General features: G+C 43.4%; 1 pseudogene across 1 annotated transcript; it reads right to left on the bottom strand.

Moving 5' to 3' along the window:
• Positions 1–1,036: 1,036 nt before the first annotated feature.
• Positions 1,037–1,691, bottom strand: LOC311601149 (transcription factor A, mitochondrial-like; annotated as a pseudogene). The gene has a single exon. The product of its transcript is annotated as a transcription factor A, mitochondrial-like (transcript).
• Between the last annotated feature and the right edge of the window lie 16,362 nt (positions 1,692–18,053).

The following is an 18,053-nucleotide window of genomic DNA, read 5'->3' as shown; positions in this document are numbered from 1 at the left end:
ATCCCCTTTCACTTCCCCAACTCCTCCTCCACCCATTTTCTTCCCTTCATCTCCTTCAGATGTCTATTTTTTCCCCTTCTGAGTTTAAGCATCTTTGAAAATGCAGTTACCTCATAGCTCTGCCACTTTTATATACAAAAATAAGATAGCCATAGAGTCAAGATATCAGATATTATGTTATACAGTATTTATTAAATGAGCATGGCAAAAGAAGGAAAGGGAGGAGGGGTATCCGAGAGAGGGAGAGAGAGAGACAGAGACAGAGATGGAGACAGACAGAGAGACAGAGACAGAGAGAGACACAGAGAGAGAGAGAGACAGAGAGAGACAGAGAGACAGAGAGAGACAGAGAGAGAGAGACAGAGAGAGAGAGAGAGAGAAAGAGAGAGAGAGAGAGAGAGAGAGAGAGAGAGAGAGAGAGAGAGAGAGGAGTGTGAGAAGAGAGAGGGGGTGGGAGGAGTAGAGGGAGGGCCAGTGGATAGTTTGTCCTTTTATATGGCCCTGGGCAGGGCCACACCCCATAGCAGGTAAGCAATGACATCATAGGTAGGTGGACTGAAGAAAAATCTTAAAAAGCAGCTCTGGACCCAGAACACATAGGGGCACACTTGCATGTAACTGTCATCAGTGTAAAAACTTCACAAAACCACACATAACTGTCACCAGCGTAAAAGTCACTTCACATTCTATCTACCCCCATCAAATGCAGAATGATTCACCACAAAATGCAGAGATATGGACAGTCTCAACTCCATTTCTCAACAAAAGGCAGAACTTGGTATGATGATCCACTGTCAGGATGCAAAATACTAGCAAAATACTAACAGAAATTTATTCAACAGGCAGAAGTCCATGGGCTATGAGAAAAGGAACTGAATATCAAATGTTAACCACCTTTATCCTTTCTAAGGATAAATGTAAGGCATTGAGACTTAATAGGTTTCTTGTGCCTAATCACAAAGACAGCTCCATATTCTATCTTTTTTTTCTGTCTTCTATCTTAATTCTCAGTGATGTCTCCTGATCATTTCACGCTTCATCCAACTTCAGCCATTTGTTCTTCCCAATACTTCATTTCATTATCATAACGAATTCTATCATCTTTCACAAGCTGAATATATGTCTCCTTTTCATCATTAGACAGCTTTTTCCAAGCCTGATTCATAGTCCTCAGTTTTCCCTGAGCCTCCAGGAAGCTTTCAGATATGTAAATGTTTTATGCCGATCAAGGTTTTTCAAGCAAAAAATTCTCTAATTTTTATTAACGCTTTCTTTTTTAAACGTTTTTGCCTGACTTCTTTCTCAAAAGACATCAACTGACTTGGCATTAGCTATTCTTTAAACTCTTTCACGGCTTCTTTGTACGTTTTCCATTCTCCTTTAAAATCAGCTTCATATGCTTTCCCTCCACAGGGCTGCAATTTTTCTAACCAATTATGACATTTTTACATCTAGCTTTAAATCTGGGTAGCTGTTCTGTAGAAAATCGAAGGTATGACCTCACAGGCTTGTTTGGATAATTACACAAGTTGGATGAAAAATTACTTAGGAATATAGACTAGGTTAAGAGGTGAGGGCATGTGGCCCCCACAGCCCATGAACATCTGGGTCCCAACCCCCGCTCCGGTGCTTAAGTGCCCAGAAACAGTGCCATTGGTTGGCCAAATATGATTTGGTTGGGCACTGCCCATGGAAAGCCTTTGTCACACACACCCTTTGGTATTCAGCCACTTCTCTGGGGGTATTTATCAGCTGTAGGAGTCCTCTGGTAGAATTTTGGGGGTCATTTATGTATACTAACATATCATCTGTGAATAGCAATACTTTGACTTCTTCCTTTCCAATTTTTATCCCCTTGATCTCTTTTAGTTGTCTTATTGCTCTACCTAAAATTTCAAGTATCATATTGAATAGATAATGGAGAGAGTGGGCCTATGTGTGCACATGTTGAGGCTAGATTTAGTATCAGTGTTTTTTATCCCTTTCCACCTTACTTTGGTGAGACAGTCTCACATTGAACTTGGTAGACACCAGGTGGTTAAACTAACTGGCCAGTGAACTGTCGGGATATTTCTGGCTCTGATTCCCAGCTATGGGACTAGAGATGAGCCCCACAAATGAGTGCTGAGGATCAAATCAAGGTCCTACTGCTTTCATAGCATTCACTTTTAACCACTGAGTAAAAGTTTTGCCTATCTTTCCAGCAGAAGATCTACCTTTGAACTATTCCAGTGGATCCATAATCTTAATAAACATAACAGACCTAATCTTTGGGAGTTCCCTCCTCTCAAAATATTGATTGTCTTCATTGACCTTTAATCTAGTCAGCCAGGGACATCAGCATGATCAAATCTCCCTGTTATATTGGAGGCACTGGGCTAATTTGCACTTTGGAAGAACTTATTCTTAGAACGGTGGCAACATTTTCAGACAGGCAGTGAATACAGGCTTGCTTTTAAAAAAAGAAAGCCACTCCCTGCCCCATGCTAGTGGCACATTCCTTTAATCCCAGCACACAGGAGGCAGAGGCATGTGGACCTCTGTGAGTTGGAGGCTAGCCTAGGAAGTTGAGTCCAGGACAGCCAGGGCTACACAGAGAAACCTTGCCTCAAACAACAACAACAACAACAACAACAACAACAACAACAACAACAACAAAAAGAATGGGGAACTGAGAGGAGAGGAGGGAGGGAAAGCTCCAATCAGATGTACAGTAAATAAATAAATGAATGGGAAAAAAAGAGGAAAAAAAGAAAAATAAAACAAGAGAAAGAGAAAGAAAGTCTTTGCCACAGATAAGACTAAAGATAATAGGAACAATACTTCCTATAGCAAGAGAGGGAAAAGACTGAGATTTCCCATCACTGGAGAGATGCCTCTTTGGTGAAGAATGCTTACTCCTCTTACAGAGAACCCATGTTCAGTTTCCCTAAAACTATACCAGGTGGCTCAGAACTGCCTATAACTTCTGTTCTAGGGCATCTAAGCTCATGCAAAGTTGCTGGGCATCTGTGGCATGGTGTGCTGTGCAAGCCAAAGCCCCCACTCCCTGCAGCTACATTTCCTTTCTGAGGAGGGCGCTTTGGTCAAAGTACACAAAAAGAGAACATGGCTCCTAAGCAAAAAGGAGCAAGGTCCCGATTCATTGCATGCTCATTGTGAAAATTCAAAGACTTCAGAATACATGCTGGATGGTGAGCTGATTCAGTGGGTCTAACTCCTACTGATAAAGAATTGAAGACTCAAACTCAAAACCAGACTATCTGCCTCCAGCCCTACTCCCTTGCTTCTCTCCTGAGACCTCCCACAGAAGTTAGCAAACTGTCAAAGATAAGCGAAATGTCTAAAGTGGAGTAAACAGCTCTGTTGAAAGCTGTAGCTCATCAGCATATTTAAGGCCTAGTATGGTGCTCAGTCAGTGTTTGGGGCAGGAATCAAGAGTCTGTCTCCTTTGAACTAGTAAGGGGGAAGCCAACCCAAATGACCTTCAACTGAGACTGTTTACAAAGAGAAGACTGCTTACTGACTGGCAGACCCAAAGTGGAAGTTATCAACCACAAAGGCATCAGGTATCAGCAGGATGGTCATCAGGTATACATCTAAAGAGAGAGGGAAAAAATACAAGCCAGTTTATAGATTTGTCATAAATAAATAAAATTGTGCTTAGTATTGAGCATTTACAATCCTAGCTAGTTGGGAAATTGAGATAAGGGGGACATTTGAGTCCAGTTTCGGCAAAGTAGCTGACAATCCTGGGAGGGAGGGGCAAGAAAAGCTTAAAGCCTATGGCCATATAGCAGGGGAGGAGGCCCCCCTCCATCACAGACCTAGGGGAGGGGACTAGGGTGACAGTGGGAAGGACGGAGGGAGAAACGGGAGGATACAAGGGATGGGATAACAATTGAGATGTAATCTGAATAAATTAATTAAATATATTGTTAAAAAGCATCCATTTTCCTTTATATCAACCTGAGACAGAAAGTAGGCCTCAGATATCTAAAAGCATAAAACAAACAAACAAAGGTTGCTGCTACAAGTTGCTGTGAATCCCCTAACCTCCTTGTTCAGCTGCATGCAATAAACCCAGGTCCCTGTTATAAATACACTGAGCTTCTGGGGTGCTATTATGACTTTTCCATCAAGGAGTCCACACTACTTGATCCTATATTTTCTGTGTCCATACATTTGTCATTGTTGTCATTCCCTTGTCTTCCTGGGATAGGAGAGACAATAGTTGTGAATAGAAGGGAAATGGCAAGGCGGAGTGAGAAATTGACAGGGTAAGGATCACAATGCATACATGTATTAATTATCAAAAATAATAAAAATGCTTTTAGGGGGACTAAAACTCACCTTTACAAAAACAGTTGATAGACTAGTCTTCTGAATCGTAGAAGGGAGACGTAGTGTGTAGACCCTTGAGGATCTGAGTGGGAGGTGGTATCATCCTCCTAGTAAGAAATGGTAGTTAGGAACTGCTAATTTCCTTGTTTTCCACAGGTCTATTTTACAGTGCCAATATCACCTCACAAACAGCCTGTGACTCCAGAAGAGCTAAGGAATGCTTTCTTCTGGCCTCAGCATAGTGACTTGCTTGCCTTGGCTTGCTCAGCCTGCCTTCTTACAGAACCCAGAACCAGCAGTCCAGGGATGGCACCACCCACAAAGGACTGGGCCCTCCCCCATCAATGACTAGTGACAAGTAAGGGTGGGATACATGCATCTCTGAAATGGATGGTTGCACTATGAGAGAAATGGTATTAAAGCTGCAGGAGTAGATGGAATCTACGGAGAGACTGTGGTGAAAAGAGAAAGTGGAGATCAGAGATCATTGGTAAGGACACTGTATATACTAATCACAACATACATATTGCAGGCTGCTCAAGGGATACAGTTTTATCATATGTATATTCTTTCTAGGCAAGATACAAATGATATGAACTTTATCCAGAAGCACAGATACTATAACACATTGAAATGACCTTCTTCCAGGGTGGGATACGAAGCTTAAATGATTTCATTTTTCTGCTGGTTCTTTGGAGGCTAGATTCTATTCCGTATGCCCACAATATAATTATACATGTGGATCTCATCAAATTGAAAAGAACAAACATCTAGCCAGGTATGGTGATTCATGCCTGTTATCCCAGCACTTGAGAGCCCTAAATGGGAGGAATATTATTGGAGGCTGTCTTAGTGTTCTATTGCTGTGAAGAGACACAGTGACAGTGACTCTTAGAAAGGACAACAATACATTAGGGCTGGCTTACAGTTTCAGAGGTTTAGTCCATTATCATCATGGTGGGGACAGGGCAGCATGCAGGCATCCATGGTGCTGGAGTAGGAGCTGAGAGTTCTACATCTGGATTAGCAGATGGCAGGAAGAGGAAGACACTGGGCCTAGCTTGAGCATTTGAAACCCCAAAGCCCACCACCAATGACATGCTTCCTCCAACAAGGCCACACCCACTCAAAAAAGCCACACCTTCTAATCTCTCTCAAGTAGCACTAATGACCAAGGATTCAAATATTTGAGCCTATGGGGGTCATTCCTATTCAAACTACCACAGAGGCCATCATGGACTATACAGTGAGATCTAAGCCAGTGTGGGCTATAAAGTGAGACTTTGTTTCAAAAGATGTATCCTCTGAATCCTCTGAATGAAATACAGCTTCAGAATGGCTATTCTAATTGCATAGAAGTTCACTGAGATGTATAGAGTTTGGGACTGGACAGATGTTTGTGTGGCAACCTTTAGCTATGTGCAGTCTCTCTCTCTCTCTCTCTCTCTCTCTCTCTCTCTCTCTCTCTCTCTCTCTCTGTGTGTGTGTGTGTGTGTGTGTGTGTGTAAAGTCACTACTATAAAGTGATTTCTATTTTTAAAAAATGTGTGCTTTTGATTTACTATGGCTTTGCTTAAACTTCCAGCTGTCACAGTACTAATTGCTAAAATTTTTTTATGTTGTGCTTAGATAATCTGGGTCATTAACTAATAAGTAACAATTAAATTTTTGGTACTTATAAACTGATAAACTGATACACTTCCTAAATGAGCCCATTCTGACATCAAAGATCTACTAAGACAGATTGAGATTTTGGTCTTCGCATAACTGCCTGAGTTTGAAGCAGCACTGTGGGCTGTGCGATTTCATCAGCACTCTGTTTTCCTTCCAACCACATTATCCATTTGGACTGAAAATGCAGGGATATTTGGTAGGAAGTGGTTTAGCAGTTGTGTGAAAGGTATGGGGCAAGGACAGCTCACAGGGAAATGTGTCTGCTTGCTTTCTATACAAGTGATTTTCATGTATAAAGGTGGATAATGTTAAAAGCTTGTGCTTAGATGAGATGCATTCAAAGCACAGGTTGATATTTTACAGTGATTTTTAAAAATTATTTATTATATTTACAGTGCTCTGCCTGCATTATGCCTGCAAGCCAGAAGAGGGCACTAGATCTTATTATAGATGGTTGTGAGCCACCATGTGTTTGCAGGACCTTTGGAAGAGCAGACAGTGCTCTTAACCTCTGAGCCATCTCTCCAGCCCTTTCAGTGATATTTTAAGTTAATCAAGTCATAAATACTATAAGCAAACATCAGCCAAGAGGTTTACAAATGGATCTGTTTGGCATAGAATATAGGTATTGATTGCCTCTAGATCATCCCCTCACATTATTGTTAGTCAAAACAACATGAACTTCATGAGTTGTGTTTTGTCAATATGTCTGACAAATCCTGTGATAGGTATTCCTCAATACAGTGTGATCATTCTTTCCTGCTGACAACATAGTATTGTATTATACTAGAGATGACTTTATGAGAAAACATAAAGTATAGAATAATTAATCATCTTGTATATTCTTAATTAATAATTTAATACCAACAATTAATTGATATATTTGTACTTTAAATTTTGACTTGATATTGCCAAATATTTTACTTTTGTCCAATTTACTATTTCCTCCTGTATACTGGCATTGATGATTTTTTTGAGACTTAAAGAACCAAGATTAGTGAAGACAACAATGTAAAAAATAAGCAAGCATATTTATAAGTTAACATTTGCCTGCATTCAATAAATTGAAAAAATATATTTAAAAAAGCATACACTTAACAGAGCCAATACAGCCTTGTGAATTAAAACAAGACATTCAAAAATAAAAACTTAGGCTAGAGAGACAGCTCAGTGGTTCAGAGAACCAGAGTTGAGGATACTGACTGCTCTTCCAGAGGATTCAGGTTCAGATCTCAGTATCCACATGGTACTTCACGACTGCCTGTAAGTCCCAGATCTGACACTCTCACATAGACATACATGCAGGAAAAAACATCAGCGCACATGCAAATACAATAAATACATTTAAAAAGAAAAGTACCTCTTCCTCTTCTGGAAATTGTGAGTTCAAATCCCAGTCCCCATACAAGGCACGTTCATACCTGCCTGTAACTCCAGCAAGGCCAGTGCTCTCTTCTGGCCTCTGTTTACTGGCTTGTTTGCCCTAGCTCTAGCCTACTGAGATTGCTTTCTTACAAAACCCAGCACCACCAGCAAAGGGATGGCACCTCCCAAAAAGGATTAGGCCCTCTCACATCAATTACATTTGAGACAATGCCTTACTGCTGCATTTCATTTAGGCATTAACTCAACTGAGGCTCCTTTCTCTCTGATGACTCTAGCTTGTGTCAAGTTGACTCAAACCCACCCAGAACAGGGTCTTAGTTAATAATGCAAGGCACAGGAGTCTTTTTTTATTAATGTATTCATATTACATCTCGATTGTTAGCCCTTCCCCTGTTTCCTCCCATTCCTCCCTCCCTCCCACTTCCCCCCTTCTCCCCTCCCCTATGTCTGTGATTGGGGGAGACCTCCTCCCCCTATATATGCTCTTAGAATATCGAGTCTCTTCTTGGCAACTTGCTATCCTTCCTCTGAGTGCCACCAGGCTTCCCCATTAAACTATGCCAATTACTGTCTGCAAAAGGATGGCATGTGCTCCCTTTTTCTTCCATTCCTCGCTGTTGAATTTTCAGTTTCTCTTTGTCACTTTTGCTTTGTTATTCGTTTTCTGCTTTTTTTTTCCAGCAAGGAAACTGTGCAGATTCCAAAGTGGTTGGTTCTCTAGAGCAGCCTGCAAGGATGAACTGATGTGCAACACCGGGATGTTCCTCACTTGAACTCCATGCTTTTAGAGTATCCAGGAAGATCTACGGCTGTCCCCCCAAAAAAATCTCCTAGCCAGAGGAGAGACCACCAGAAACGGATTTTCTACACAACCACTTCCCAATTGCTTTTAGCTTGACTTACAGGTTATAGGGAGAGGATGAGGCAGTTTACACCTGGATGTTGGAGGATCACCACTAGGGGCAGAGTGGGTTACAGAAATAGTATAGAAGCGATTTGCAGGCTTTCCTTGCTTTGGGAAGTAAAAGCTGCCAGTATTTTCATCGCTCATGGATCTGCCAGGTAAGTTTCTCCTGCCATTTCTCTCCTCAGCGGATTTGGCAAACATGGGGCAGTTTTCACATTTGCAGGACGTCTCCATGCTCCAGGCTAGCTGCCAGGGACTACTACTGAGCTTTCCTTGGAGGCAGCTCATGTTGGAAAAGCAATAAAGCCTAAAGTATGGCTGCCTCGAGTCAGAAACTCCTATTTCCCATAAGGGACTTACTACTTAGCAAATGTCTTGACATGGTAGGTGCTAAGGTTTCTTACCTAGACAGAGCTTTCAAGACCCTGGCTTTGCACTTAGGACCCAGCTTAGGGGGCAGGAATTTGCAGGGGGCATGCCTTCTTGATGGTCCCACACTCACCGGTCTTGTAAGGTTAAGTCTACCAAAGATGAAATGGGCCCTGGAGGGGGCTGTGGCAAGAGCTAGTCTGGCTCCAGTACTTTCTGCTCCATGAGTTCCCCTTTCCGTAGGAATTAGCCAGGGAGAGGCTGAGAGGTCAGGGAAGGGAAATAAATGTACAAGCTATTCCTGATGGCTCCACTAGTAAGCCAACTGAGAGTCGGAGCTTTCTGAAGCTAAAGTTCCTCTCTAGTGCAACCTGCAAGGATGAGCTTCTGTGCCCCTGGATATGACCAGCTTGAATTTCGTGCCTTTTAAAGCAGGACTAAAAGGCTAAGGCTCCCTCCCTAGATCGGGGCAGAGCACCACAAATGAATTCTCCTCTCTCAGTTCCCTCTCTGCCAGCCTCGCTTTTCCTGCCATTTTACTCTTAGCAATTTTTTTTTTTTTTTTTTTTGCATTATGGTGCCGTGTTTGTGCGTGCAGGGGATCTTCCTGCGCCTAGGATAATGCAGGCTGCTGCTGCTCTTTCGCGGAAGTCAGGACCTTGCCGCAAAAAGGAAGGATCCTACACTATGGCGGCCGCAAAGGGGCTCTGCCTGCAATAAAGTCTTGGCGAATCTCCCTTCTAAAAGGGACTCCTGAGTCAGCTAGCGTCTTGAGTTTGGTGGAGCTGGGGTTTCTGATTTAGAAGGCATGATTAGACCTTGCAAGTACCTTGTAGCAAGAGCACCTGGTTTCAGGGGCAGGAAGACGGCGGGGAGTCATGGAGCCTTAAAGGGTCCCGGAATCTCTAGTGCTGGAGATTTAGCCCGGGCATTAGTTGGTGCCCAATCCCTGCTATTTCTGTGTGGCTGGAAGCAAATCTGCCCACTGCCCAGGCTGCAGAAACCATTCCCGACAGTTTGGACCGAAAACGAAAAATTTAAATATTAGTAAAATATGCCTCTTATCAAGATAAAATCGGTCCTGGTGGAGGCTGTTGCCAGAGTTAGCCTGGCTGTTACAAGCTTCTGTTTAGTCATGTGTTTCTTCAGTAGGAGGATCCTTGAGGTCTGGGAAGGAAACTTTCCAAGCACTCTGAGGTAGCTGTGCTAGTAATCCAACTGTTACAGAGCCTTCGGGGGAACCTGCAAGGATGAGCTGCTGTGGCCCTGGATATGGCCAACTTGAATTCGGTGCCTTTTAAGCAGTACCGAATGCTAAGGCTCCCTCCCTTGATCCTTGTTTGGCGCAGAATACCACAAATGAATTCTCCTCTCGCAGTTCCCTTTCTCTGCCAGCTTCGCTCTTCGCGCCGCGCCATTTCCTTTTAGCATTTTTTCTTTACTTTTTTTTTTTTTTTTATTCTGAGGCTGTGTTTGTACGTGCAGGGCATCTTTGTGCCACTAGGATAAGGCTGGATGCTGCTGCTCTTTCGCGGTAGTCAGCATTTTGCCACAAAAAGGAAGGATTCGACACTATGGCGGCCGCAAAGGGGCTCTGCCTTCAATACAGTCTTGGCGAATCTCCCTTCTAAAAGGGACTCCTGAATCAGCTAGCGTCTTGAGTTTGGTGGAGCTGCGGTTTCTGATTTAGAAGGCATGGTTAGACCTTGCAAGTACCTTGTAGCAAGAGCACCTGGTTTGAGGGGCAGGAAGATGCAGGGAGTCATGGAGCCTTAAAGGGTCCCGGACTCTCTAGTGCTGGAGATTTACCCTAGGCATTAGTTTGTGCCCAGTCCCTGCTATATCTGTGGAGTTGGAGGCAAATCTGCCCGTTGCCCAGGCTACAGAAAGCTTTCCGGACTGTTAAGACCGAAAATGAAAAATTTAAATATTGGTAAAATATGCCTCTACTCAAGATAAAATCGGTCCTGGTGGAGGCTGTAGCCAGAGTTAGCCTGGCTGATACAAGCTTCTGTTTAGTCATGTGTTTCTTCAATAGGAGGCTCCTTGAGGTCTGGGAAGGCAACTTTCCAAGCACTCTGAGGTGGCTGTGTTAGTAATACAACTGTTACAGAGCCTTCTGGGGCACCCTGCAAGGATGAGCTCCTGTGGCCCTGTATATGCCCAGCTTGAATTCGGTGCCTTTTAAAGCAGGACAGAATGATTAAGGCTCCAGCCCCAGATTTGGGCAGAGCACCACAAATGAATTCTCCTCTCTCAGTTCCCTTTTTCTGCCAGGTTCGCTTTTCTAGTCATTTGTCATTATGCCCTTAGCATTTTTTTTTTATTCTGAGGCTGTGTTTGTATGTGCAGGGCATCTTCGTGCCCCTAGGGTAATTCTGGCTTCTGCTGCTCTTTCTGGAAGTCAGCACTTTGCCATAAAAAGGAAGGATCCTACAATATGGCAGACACAAAGGGGCTCTGCTTTCAATACAGTCTTGGCAAATCTCCCTTCTAAAAGGGAATCCTGAGTCAGCTAGCATCTTGAGTTTGGTGGAGCTGGGGTTTCTGATTTAGAAGGCATGATTAGACCTTGCAAGTACCTTGTAGCCAGAGCACCTGGTTTCAGGGGCAGGAAGATGCTTGGAGTCAAGGAGCCTTAAAGGGTCCTGGACTCTCTAGTGCTGGAGATCTTGCCCAGGCATTAGTTTGTGTCCAGTTCCTACTATATCTGTGTGGTAGGAGGAAAATCTGCCCACTGCCCAGGCTGCTGAAACCATTCCCGATGGTTAGGACCAAAAAGAAAATTTTTTAAGTGGTAAAATATGCCTCTTCTGAAGATAAAATCGGCCCTGGTGGAGGCTGTTGCCAGAGTTAGCCTGGCTGTTACAAGGTTTTCTTTAGTCAATTACTTGCAACTTCCCAAGCACTCTGAGATGGCTGTGCTAGTAATCCAGCTGGTACAGAAGCCTTCTGGAGGTAAATTGTATGTCTTGGGTAACCTACAAGGATGAGCTGCTGTGCCCCTGGATATGTCCAGCTTGAATTCGGTGCCTTTAAAAGCAGGACCGAATGGCTAAGGCTCCCTTTCTTGATCTGGGCAGTGCACCACAAATGAATTCTCCTCTCTAAGTTCCCTTTATCTGCCAGGTTCGCTTATGGAGCCATTTAACTCTAAGCATTTTTTTAATATATATTATGATGCTGTGTTTGTACGTGCAGGGCATTTTTGTGCCCACAGGATAATGCTGGATGCTGCTGCTATTTCAGGGAAGTCAGCACTTTGCGGCAAAAAGGAAGGATCCAACACTATGGCAGCCAGAAAGGGGCTCTGCCTTCAATACAGTCTTGGCGAATCTCCCTTCTAAAAGGGACTCCTGAGTCAGCTAGTGTCTTGAGTTTGGTGGAGCTGGGGTTTCTGATTTAGAAGGCATGATTAGACCTTGCAAGTACCTTGTAGCCAGAGCACCTGGATTAGGGGCAGAAGGATGTGGGGAGTCAAGGAGCCTTAAAGGGTCCCGGACTCCCTAGTGCTGGAGATTTAGCCCAGGCCTTAGTGTGTGCCCAGTCCCTGCTCTATGCATCTGCTGAGGGGTGAAACTGTTCAGTGCCCAGGTTCCAGAATCCTCCTTTCTGGATCATCAGGACCTAAAACGGAACATTTTTAAAATTGGTAAGGTATGCGTCTCCTAAAGGGAAAATTGGCCCTGCCGGGGTCTGTTGCCAGTGCTATCCTGTCTGCTACACATCTGTGCTCCATCAGTTGTGACTTTAGTTGTGGGCTCAGAGGTCAGGGAAGACACTTCACTAAGTGACTAGAGATATCTCTGCCAGAAACCCTGCTTGCTGCCAAGGTAATTCTGGATCTGGGGGTCGTTTTGTATTCCTGTATTACAGCTTTTCTTACTGGTTTCTCACTAAGAAATAACAAAATAGTACAATATTTCACCTCTTTCAAAGGTGTTTGTATTGTAAAAGTAGACGGAGGATGGTATTTTTCTATATTTAATCATATATATACATATATATGTCTATAGCATGGACCAAAATATATTTCTAAAAGTTTTTCTAAAAACTTGCCAGTTGATTTGCTCTGGAGGCTGTCTCTTTTTATATTTTCACTAAGCCCAAGATAGATATGTGTAATACTGAAATGCTTTGGCATTTTAAAAGTTTTCTTTTGTTTTGTTTGTGCTTAGACATAATCAAAGAACATCCATTTTTCCTGCAGTTTTCATCTTGTTTGTTAGCTCAGGTAGGTAAAATTTTAAAACTGACTCCCACATGAAAGTGTGATGTTAGTAGGATAGAAGACTGTCTGTAAGAAAAAAAAATGAGTGTTACCCATTACCCGTGGGATGCAGTCAATAATGTACATTTGTAGTGACACCAATGAACCAGGGGAATATGGGGAAAGGGATAGTAGATAACAAAATAGGCTTATTATAAGGAGGTGAAGAAAGACTGAATGCTAGTGATTTAAATGGGGTGTGAAGGAGGCCATGAAACCAATTGCTTTTCAAGTTCTAACTCTGTCTGTCATGGATTTTTCATATTATTGGAGGATAAGTGTGTGAAAAGCACTCAGTTGAGAACATGTAAAATTCCATGTGAAATCCCACAGCTTCTGGGTGCACACACAACTCAGGTGTCTTTATGTGGGCTCTGGTAAAATAGTGCGGCAAGGTTTAATTTAGTTGGGAAGTTTTCTACTTATCATAAATGTTATAAAGTGAAGATAAAGATTGTCAAAGCATATGGCATGAATGGAAGTTAAAGAGTGGAGGAGAATCCAAGAGACAGAGATTTTCCATCATCAATGATAAAGCCCCTTCTAGGCATCCCTTGCTTTGTGAAGTAAAAGCTGCCAGTATTTTCATCCCACATGGATCTGCCAGGTAAGTTTCTCCTGCCATTTCTCTCCTTAGCATATTTGGCAAACATGGGGCAATTTTCACATTTGCAGGACATCTCCATTCCCCAAGGCTATCTGCCAGAGAATACTACTGAGGTTTCCTTGGAGGCAGCTCATGTGGGAAAAGCAATAAAGCCTAAAGTATGGCTGCCTAGGGTCAGAAACTCCTGTTTCCAACCACTCCAGTCAAAACTCCCTCCTATAAGGGACTTTCTGCTTAGCAAGTGTCTTGACATGGTAGGTGCTAAGGTTTCCTACTTAGACACAGCTTCCAAGACCCTGGATTTGCACTTAGGACCAGGCTTAGGGGGCAGGAATTTGCAGGGGGCCATGCAGTCTTCTGTGGTCCCGCACTCACCAGTCTGGTAAGGTCAAGTCTACAAAGATGAAATGGGCCCTGGAGGGGGCTGTGGCAAGAGCTAGTCTGGCTCCAGTACTTTCTACTCCATGAGTTCCCCCTTCAGTAGGAATTAGCTAGGGAGAGACTCAGAGGTCAGGGAAGGGAAATAAATGTACAAGCTGTTTTTGATGGCTCCACTAGTAAGCCAACTGAGAGTCGGAGCTTTCCGAAGCTAAAGTTCCTCCCTAGTGCAACCTGCAAGGATGAGCTGCTGTGCCCCTGGATATGACCAGCTTGAATTTCGTGCCTTTTAAAGCAGGACCAAAAGGCTAAGGCTCCTTCCCTAGATCAGGGCAGGGCACCACAGATAAACTCTCCTCTCTCAGTCCCTATCTCTGCCAGGTTCCCTTTTCGAGCCATTTTACTCTTAGCAATTTTTTTTTTTTTTTTTTTTTTTTTTTTTTGCGTTATGGTGCTGTGTTTGTGCATGCAGGGGATCTTCCTGCGCCTAGGATAATGCAGGCTGCTGCTGCTCTTTCGCGGAAGTCAGGACAGTGCCACAAAAAGGCAGCTGCAAAGGGGCTCTGCCTTTGATACAGTCTTGGGGAATGTCCCTTCTAAAAGGGACTCCTGAGTCAGCTAGCATCTTGAGTTTGGTGGAGCTGAGGTTTCTGATTTAGAAGGCATGATTAGACCTTGCAAGTACCTTGTAGCCAGAGCACCTGATTTGAGGGGCAGGAAGAGGCCAGGAGTCATGGAGCCTTAAAGGGTCCTGGACTCTCTAGTGCTGGAGATTTACCCTAGGCATTAGTTTGTGTCCAGTCCCTGCTAAATCTGTGTGGTAGGAGGCAAATCTGCCCACTGCCCAGGCTGAGGAAACTATTCCCGACGGTTAGGACCGAAAACGAAAATTTTAAATATTAGTAAAATATGCCTCTTCTCAAGAGAAAATCGGTCCTGGTGGAGGCTGCTGCCAGAGTCAGCCTGACTGTTACAAGCTTCTGTTTAGTCAGTTGTTTCTTCAGTAGGAGGCTCCTTGAGGTATGGGAAGGAAACTTTCCAAGGACTTTGAAATGGATGTGTTAGTAATCCAACTGTTACAGAAGCCTTCTGGAGCTAAACCAGGTCTCTTGTATAACCTGCAAGGATGAGCTGCTGTGGCCCTGTATATGCCCAGCTTGAATTCGGTGCCTTTTAAAGCAGGACCGAATGATTAAGGCTCCAGCCCCAGATTTGGGCAGAGCACCACAAATGAAATCTCCTCTCTCAGTTCCCTTTTTCTGCCAGGTTCGCTATTCTGGCCATTTTCCTGTAGCATTTTTTTTTCTTGCCGTTATGGTGCTGTGTTTGTATGTGTAGGGCATTTCATGCACTGAGGATAGAGCTAGCTGGTGCTGCTCTGCCCTAGCCATCAGTGCTTTCAGGCAGAAAGGGAAGGATTGGACACTATGGCTGCCACCTCTCAAACAAAACAAAACAAATCAAAATAAAATCAACAACAACAAAAAAGGAGCTCTAGATTTTAAACATGCTCAGTGAACCTTCCTTCTAAAAGGGACTCCTCCAAGGTCAGCTAGTTGTTTTGAGATTGCTGGTGCTGAGGTGTCTCATTCAGAAGGCATCCTTAGAGCTTCCTTGTTACCATGTAGCCAGAGGACCTGCATTGTGGGCAGGATGATGCAGGGAGTCTTGGAACCTTAAAGGGTCCCAGACTCCCTAGTGCTGGAGATTTAGCCCAGGCCTTAGTGTGTGCCCTAGTCCCTGCTCTATGCATCTGCTGAGGGGTGAAACTGTTCAGTGCCCAGGTTCTAGAATCCTCCTTTCTGGATCATCAGGACCTAAAACAAAATATTTTTAAAATTGGTAAGGTATGAGTCTCCTAAAGGGAAAATTGGCCCTGCTGGGGCCTGTTGCCAGTGCTATCCTGTCTGCTACACATCTGTGCTCCATCAGTTGTGACTTTAGTTGGAGGCTCAGAGGTCAGGGAAGACACATCACTAAGTGACTAGAGATATCTCTGCCAGAAACTCTACTTGCTGTCCAGGTCATTCTGGGTCTGGGGGTCCTTTTTTATTCCTGCATTACAGCTTTTCTTACTGGTTTCTCACCAAGAAATAACAAAATAGAACAATATTTCACCTCTTTAAGAGGTGTTTGTATCTTAAAAGTTGATGGAGGATGGTATTTTTATATATTTTTCTATATTTAATCATATATATATATATATATATATATATATATATATATATATATATATATCATGGACCAAAATATATTTCTAAAATTTTTTCTAAAACTTGCCAGTTGATTTGCTCTGGAAGCTGTCTCTTTTTGTCTTTTCCCTAAGCCCAAGATAGATATGTGTAATATTGAAATGCTTTGGCATTTAAATTTTTTTCTTTTGTTTTGTTTTTGCTTAGAGATAATCAAAGAACATCCATTTTTCCTGCAGTTTCCATATTGTTTGTTAGCTCTCAGGTAGGTCAAATTATAAAACTGACTGCCACATGAAAGTGTGATGTTAGTTGTGGTAGAACTATGTCTGAAAGAAAAAAAATGAGTGTTACCTTTTACCTGTGGGATGCAGTCAATAATGTACATTTGTAGTGAAACCAATGAACCTGGGGAATATGTGGAAAGGGATAGTAGCTAACAGAATAGGCTTATTATAAGGAGGTGAGTAAAGGCTGAATGCTAGTGATCTAAATGTGGTATGAGGGAGGCCATGAAATTTCAAATTCTAAATTTGTCTGTCATGGATTTTTCATATTATTGGAGGATAAGTGTGTGAAAAGCATTCAGTTGAGAACAGGTAAAATTCCCTGTGAAATCCCACAGCTTTTGGGTGCACACTCCAACTCAGGTGTCTCTATGTGTGCTCCGGAAAAATAGTGGGGCAAGGTTTAATTTAATTGGGAAGTTTTCTTCTTATCATAAATATTGTAAAAAGAAGACAAAAAGTTGTCAAAGCATATGGCATGAATGGAAGTTAAGAAATAGTGGAAAATCCAAGAGGCAGGGTCTTTTTCATCAGTAGTGAGTAAGACCCTTCTAACCATCCCTTGCTTTGTGAACCAGAAGATGCCAGTGTTTTCATCCCTCATGGATATGCTAGGTATGTTTCTTGTGCCATTTCTCTCCTCAGTGGATTTGGCAAACATGGGGCAGTTTTCACATTTGCAGGACATCTCCATTCCCCAAGGCTATCTGCCAGAGAATACTACTGAGGTTTCCTTGGAGGCAGCTCATGTTGGAAAAGCAATAAAGCCTAAAGTATGGCTGCCTCAGGTCACAAATTCCTGTTACCAACCACTCCAGTCAAAACTCCCTCCTATAAGGGACTACCTGCATAGCAAGTGTCTTGACATGGTAAGTGCTAAGGTTTCCTACCTAGACAGAGCTTCCAAGACCCTGGATTTGCACTTAGGACCAGGCTTAGGGGGCAGGAATTTGCAGGGGGCCATGCAGTCTATTATGGTCCCGCATTCACCTGTCTGGTAAGGGCGAGTTTACAAAAGATGAAACTGGCCTTGGAAGGGGCTGTGGCAAGAGCTAGTCTGGCTCCAGTACTTTCTGTTCCATGAGTTTCCCCTTCAGTAGGAATTAGCCAGGGAGAGGCTCGGAGGTCAGGGAAGGGAAATGAATGTACAAGCTATTCCTGATGGCTCCACTAGTAAGCCAACTGAGAGTCGGAGCTTTCCGAAACGAAAGTGGGTCTCTAATGCAACCTGTGAGGAGGAGCTGCTGTGCCCCTGGATATGACCAGCTTGGTTTTTGTGCCTTTTAAAGCAGGGTCGAAGGCTAAGGCTCCTCCATAGATTGGGGCACAGCACCACAAGTGAATTCCTCTCTCTCAGTTCCCTTTCTCTGCCAGGTTCCCTTTTCGAGCCATTTTACTCTTAGCATTTTTTTTTTCATTACAGTGCTGTGTTTCTACCTGCAGGGCATATTCGTGCCCCTATGATAACACAGGTTGCTGCTCTTTCGCTGAAGTCAGGACCTTGCCTAAAAAAGGAAGGATCCTACACTATGGCGGCCGCAAAGGGGCTCTGCCTTCAACACAGTCTTGGCGAATCTCCCTTCTAAAAGGAACTCCTGAGTCAGCTAGCATCATGAGTTTGGTGGAGCTGCGGTTTCTG

This window comes from Acomys minous (assembly GCF_964271855.1).
Source record: "Acomys minous genome assembly, chromosome: 7".
Classification (NCBI taxonomy): domain Eukaryota; kingdom Metazoa; phylum Chordata; class Mammalia; order Rodentia; family Muridae; genus Acomys; species Acomys minous.
Note: the sequence above shows the minus strand (reverse complement) of the source record. Positions and strands in the feature narration are given on the sequence as shown.